The sequence below is a fragment of the Eutrigla gurnardus genome (genome assembly GCF_963514095.1).
Source record: "Eutrigla gurnardus genome assembly, contig: SCAFFOLD_121, whole genome shotgun sequence".
Classification (NCBI taxonomy): domain Eukaryota; kingdom Metazoa; phylum Chordata; class Actinopteri; order Perciformes; family Triglidae; genus Eutrigla; species Eutrigla gurnardus.
In genome coordinates, this window is record NW_028155284.1 from 1 (window position 1) to 6,181 (window position 6,181).

Genomic DNA, 6,181 nt, shown 5'->3' on the forward strand with positions numbered 1-6,181 from the left:
CCTGCTACGTCAGCTCGGCAGATAGCTAACAGTTTTCCCTCGTAAAGAATGAAGCAGCTTGTTTCTTTTCCAAAACTTTACTCAGGAAGCACTGTAAAACTGGACAGATACAAAATACATCTTTCAGTATATCATACAGACGTTGTTCAATATCAACATTTATACATTGTCTGTTTAAAACGCTCCACAACAAATGCGCTAGCTTAAGGCTAACGTCTATGGGAAATTCCATTAAGATGCTAGTGATTAGCATATATGATGATAATACACATTCTGAACGGACTTGCATTAATTGGTGGAAATGCTTTCAAGCATTTCCAACCTATGTTATCCTAATCTTTATTATTATTTTTTTTATTGGTGGAAATGCTTTAAAGCATTTCCAACCTATGTTATCCTAATCTTTATTGGTGGAAATGCTTTAAAGCATTTCCAACCTATGTTATCCTAATCTTTATTATTGGTGGAAATGCTTTAAAGCATTTCCAACCTATGTTATCCTAATTGGTGGAAATGCTTTAAAGCATTTCCAACCTATGTTATCCTAATCTTTATTTTTATTTTTTTTTTATTGGTGGAAATGCTTTAAAGCATTTCCAACCTATGTTATCCTAATCTTTATTATTGGTGGAAATGCTTTCAAGCATTTCCAACCTATGTTATCCTAATCTTTATTTTTATTTTTCTTCTTCCGTACGTTTTTCAGTCGCCTCTAACTTCTGCATACTTTCAGCTACAAAAACCATTCAACTATCAAAATGTTCAGCTTTTTCAGCTCTTTTATGCTCACCTTCAACCTTTTTTCTACCTTTCATACTTTTTCATATATTCAGCCTTTTCCATATTTTTTTTTCAATGCATTCCTATGGAGATCAGCCTGAAAACCTCTTTAACATCCTCCTCTTTGAACTCCGACTTCTTTCCCATACTTCCACCTACAGACTCCATTTAAACTTTAAACAACCTACAAGATTCTGAACTATTCAATTCATATTCAGTTTTTTGATATCTTTTACAGTTTTTCTATAATCACAGTTTATGTTTTATGGTTTTTTCAGACCTGATCAGAGTTTACAATGGGTGTGTATTGCGCCTGCTAGAGTGCGTGACATCATCGTTAGAGTGTGAGAGCTCCTCGTCATACTTCAGCTTTTTTTTCTTTCCAAACTCCTCCCGGCCACAAACTTCACGTTACAGACGTGATATTTTCCAATTTTGTAGACAAACTTGTCCTGTCTCGCACAATGTGATCAAAAACTCTGTGAGATTTACAGAATTTGAACTAGCAACCTCTAAGCGCGGCCACGTCATTTTTTTCTCCCAATGGACTGCCATACAAATTGAGAAACAGATTTTCACAGAAACCTGAAAACAGGGCCATTTCTAACTCGCCCTAGCGTCCACATTTCTGACACTATGAAAAAATTAAAGTGATCAGTGTCTTCAGCAGAGTCTTGTAGCGCTAACGGTGCGAAAATTTTGGCAATACGACTTTCGGTGTGAGTGTGAGAAGCTTTTGTTCGGACCCTCCGAAATGGAGGAATAGAGACAGGCTCTAGACAGTTACACAGGCGCGTAGATGGCTTTGATCTCTGTGGCTTTGATCTTGACAAGTGACAGCAGGTGTGCTCTGATTGGCGGACAGGAGCGGCAGACAGGAGCAGTCAGTGGGATTTGTAGTTTTTTTTGTCAAACATCGTCTGCTTAAACATACTTTCACCTAGAAACTCCATTTAAACTTTAAAATGTATACACAAGTCTGTCTATCTCTCTCTGTCTCACTCTGTGTCTGTCTGACTACTACTACTACTACTTCTACTACTAGCCTACTACTGATACTACGTCCACTGCTCGTACTTGTACTAGTACTACTACTACTGCTACTACTAGCCTACTACTGATACTATGTCCACTACTTGTAATAGTACTACTACTAATACTACTAGTACTAGCCTACTACTGATACTACCTCCACTACTTGTAGTAGTACTAGTACTACTACTACTACTACTACTACTACTGATACTACGTCCACTACTTGAACTTGTACTAGTACTACTACTGATACTATGTCCACTACTTGTAATAGTACTACTACTACTACTACTAGCCTACTACTGATACTTCCTCCACTACTTGTAGTAGTACTACTACTACTACTACTACTACTACTACTACTTCTTCTACTACTGATACTACGTCCACTACTTGAACTTGTACTAGTACTACTACTGATACTATGTCCACTACTTGTAATAGTACTACTACTACTACTACTAGCCTACTACTGATACTACCTCCACTACTTGTAGTAGTACTACTACTACGTCTACTACTGATACTACGTCCACTACTTGAACTTTTACTCGTACTACTACTCCTTTTGCTACTAGCCTACTACTGATACCATGTCCACTACTTGTACTTGTACTAGTACTAGTACTACTTCTAGTTTACTACTGATACTACCTCCACTACTTGTAGTAATACTAGGACTACTAGTACTTCTGCTTCTACTACTACTAATACTTGTACTAATATTACTATAACTACTGCTAATACTACTGCTACTACTAATACTACAACTGCTGCTGCTACTACTACAACTACTTCTGTTACTACTACTACTACTACAGCTACTACTTCTGCTAGTACTACTACAACTACTACTAAACGGGCGGAATAATAATAATAAGTACTTCTGCGAGTACTTCTTCTGCTACTCCTACTACTACTTCTAGTACTTCTGCTAGTACTGCTACTACTAGTACTTCTGCTACTACTACTACTACTACAGCTACTACTTCTGCTACTACTACTACAACTACTACTACTAGTACTTCTGCTACTACTACTACTTCTACTACTACTGCTACTACAGCTACTACTTCTGTTAGTACTACTAAAACTACTACTATTAGACAAGACTATAAGACAAGTGTACCACAGGTATCTTATGCTGATGTTGTCAAGAGAGTACGTCCCAGTAATGACTCATGTGTAGCAGAACCTTCTAATGTGACCCAGGTAACCCACAGAGGTCAAAGTGATAAGACAAGTGCACCAAAGGTATCTTATGCTGACATCGTAAAGACAGGACATCACAGAGATGAACCATGTGTTGCAGGACCTTCTCATGCAGTAAACCTGGGACATCAGCCTTCTGTAAGACATGTGTGTGCGTCACGCAGCCAGGCTTCTAGTAGATATGGTAGAAACAAAAATAAGCAGTGTACCTGTAACTCAAATATGGACATACAGTACATACTGAACGCACACGGATGCATTGTGTATCTCACAGAGTACATAATCAAAAAAGAAGCTGGCATGTCTGAATACTTAAAAACAGTCATTGAGAACTCCAACAGAGACCATGTCAACGAATGTGATGAAATGAGGGAAATCATGCAGGCATACTCAAAAAGTGTGTGACCCGTGCATGTGGCATTAACATGAAAAAGTGTTCCTGTGGTGTCGTATTTATACCGACTGATGACAACGCATTGAAAATGAGTCGTCCCCTCTCGTTCCTGGAGAACACAACATCAGAATGTGCAGATGTGTGGATGACGTCTTTGACTGACAAATACAAAGCCAGACCTGAAACACCAGAGTTTGAGGAGATGTGTTTGGCTGATTTTGCAGCTATACTTGCAGGATTGTCTATGGCCAGCAAACAAAGGGGAAAGATGTGTTGCCCCTCCTGAATGAGATGGGATTTGTGCAAAGGCGGAAAAACGATAAGCCTGCTATCATCAGATATCACCGCACATCACAGGAAAAATATCCTGACAAGTATTATGGCACATTACTGAAACTGTACATTCCTCACCGATCAGAGCAGGAACTGAAAAGGCCGTACTTTCCCACATATGAGTCCTTCTACAACAGTGGCTGTGTTCAACTACCAGGCTCTGACCATCCCGAATATGTCCAACACATTGTGAAACGAAACAGAGACAAATATGAGAAAAACAGTGAGCAGATTGAGAATGCTGTTGAAGAGTATGAGCAGAACAGAGGTGTGATTGATGAATGGTGTAATCTGGCACCAGAATCTGAAGTAGTGAGGTTGGAGTGTGTTGAAGAGCTGGAGTCAAGAGAGCCAGATCATGAAAATGAACAAGAGAATGTCCCAGAGTAGGGTTGGGCATCGTTTGGATTTTACCGATTCCGATCCCGATCCCGATTCTCTGTTTCGATTCCTGTTCTAAACGATTCTCGATTCCGATTCTTTGAGGTGCAGGTCAACAGGTCCAGTGTTGCCACAGTTACTTTGAAAAAGTAATCTGACTACTGACTACTCCTTTAAAAAGTAACTTAGTTAAGTTACTGACTACTTGATTTAAAAGGTAACTAAGTTAGATTACAAGTTACTTTATAAGTTACATTCAACAGCTGCATCAGACTACCGATTATGCCAATACTCACTTTATTGATGTGCTTTTTTAACAGTAACATCAACAATATATCCATTTTAAGTTGCACTTGAAAACTATGTCCTGATATAAAATACATGTTTTTATATAAAAAAAATAAAGACAGTCTTTCTTGACTTCACTTAACTTAAATAATTGTTTGCATATTGTAATGGCAGTAACATCATGAATGAACATTTTATGAATATTGAACCAGGATTACAGCAGCAAGGATTGGTTTTATGAAACAAATGAGCACAGTCCTCAAGTATGAGAGGCGTGACGATGAAGGGAGGGGGCGGGGCCAGCAAGCAGCGAGACATTTCTCCACTTAAAGCTAGGGTCTACGATCCTGGAGAGCTAGCAAGAGAGCTAGCAAGATTTCAAAGTCGCACTTCCTCTAAGTTCCCCTCCCCCCCTCCCCCTCCCGTCAGTGCTCCGTCCAAAGCCACGCCCCCACAAACTTGAACGCGCATCTGGCAGTGAGACTCAGCAAGGAGGAGAGCCGACTTTGCCGACTCAGCCATTTCTGCCTCAGACTACGACTACCTCATGTCTCATTCATCAGTAAGCAAACTATTTTATTATTCTAATGATAATTAAAAAAAAAAAAAAGTACAATAGTATGTCTCTGCCGACCCAGAGGCTGCAGATTCAGCTTTCAAGCTAGCATGTTATGTTTAGTAATAATAACTTTAGATGTTTTGTGTTTGATGAACTCTCAAATGTACGTCACTTTGGATAAAAGAGTCTGCTAAATTACATGATAACAATGTAACGTTTTTTTCCCCCCTGACAAACGTGAATTTTGTGTTCAAATATCTCTTTGTTATTATGCTTGTTAGAGCTTTCACGACGAGAGCATTGGCTCTGATCCTAGCTACAGTCCGGGGCTGAGCACGTCTTCAGGTCTAAGGGGACAGGCCCGAGGTCATCGAACAAGAAGAGGCCGTGCTAGAGGTGGTGCACCGGGTAGGAGCCGAGGAACCTCGAGGTAGAGGACGTGGAGCAAGCCGGACTGCGACCGGAGAACACCTTCAACATGACGACATTGTGCGAGTGGAGAATCTGCAAGCTCAAAGAATTGCAGATGAGCAGGTAGCCTATCTAAAATAGCATTTTTAATCAATATTTTTCGGACCTCAACATCACCAATAACTATAAATGATGATGACCTGCCTTGTAGGCCTGTGAACACAAAAGTCCTCTTACAGGACAATACAGATCTGTCCAAAAAAGTCTAATCTTCTTGATGAATTATTGTTTTACAGGCCAGAATTCAAACACTGAGCTTTGAAGAATGCAAACATTTGCTGCAGACCTGCCTGACAAGGGACCCAAGCCTCATCTTTGATATCCTGCACATGTCAACATCAGGAGATGCTCCTCCACCAGGCCCTCCAGCTCCAGGTCAACCCACTTGGTGTGTGTGCCGCAACTGCCGTGACATGCCCACAGATATCGAAAGAAAGTGTTGTGGGCAACAACCTGACTCCTGCATTTCCATACTGCCTCACTTTGATGTATACATTCTGCAGGAGGGGGTCTTGCGACTTGCCAGAAGGATCTGGAACGATGTCCGGGCTGTGGAGGACCTTCCAAACCCAGGGGAGAGTAATAAACAATTCCGCCACGCAGCATACCAGCAATATGTTGTGTGGCAATATGGGGCACTGGGAGCTGGGCACAGAGTAGTAATTCCTAGTTGCTGTGTTTGGAAAATAAGAGACCACTACCCAGATCCACACAGACAGTATAAAGAT

The 6,181-nt window shown here is 40.4% G+C and overlaps 1 long non-coding RNA gene across 1 annotated transcript; it reads left to right on the top strand.

Annotated features, from left to right (window-relative positions):
- The first annotated feature begins 4,844 nt into the window (after window positions 1-4,844).
- On the top strand, window positions 4,845-6,114 carry LOC311010373. The gene is made up of 3 exons (XR_014596782.1): window positions 4,845-4,985; window positions 5,264-5,516; window positions 5,690-6,114. It is a non-coding gene; the product is annotated as an uncharacterized lncRNA (long non-coding RNA).
- The last annotated feature ends 67 nt before the right edge of the window (window positions 6,115-6,181 follow it).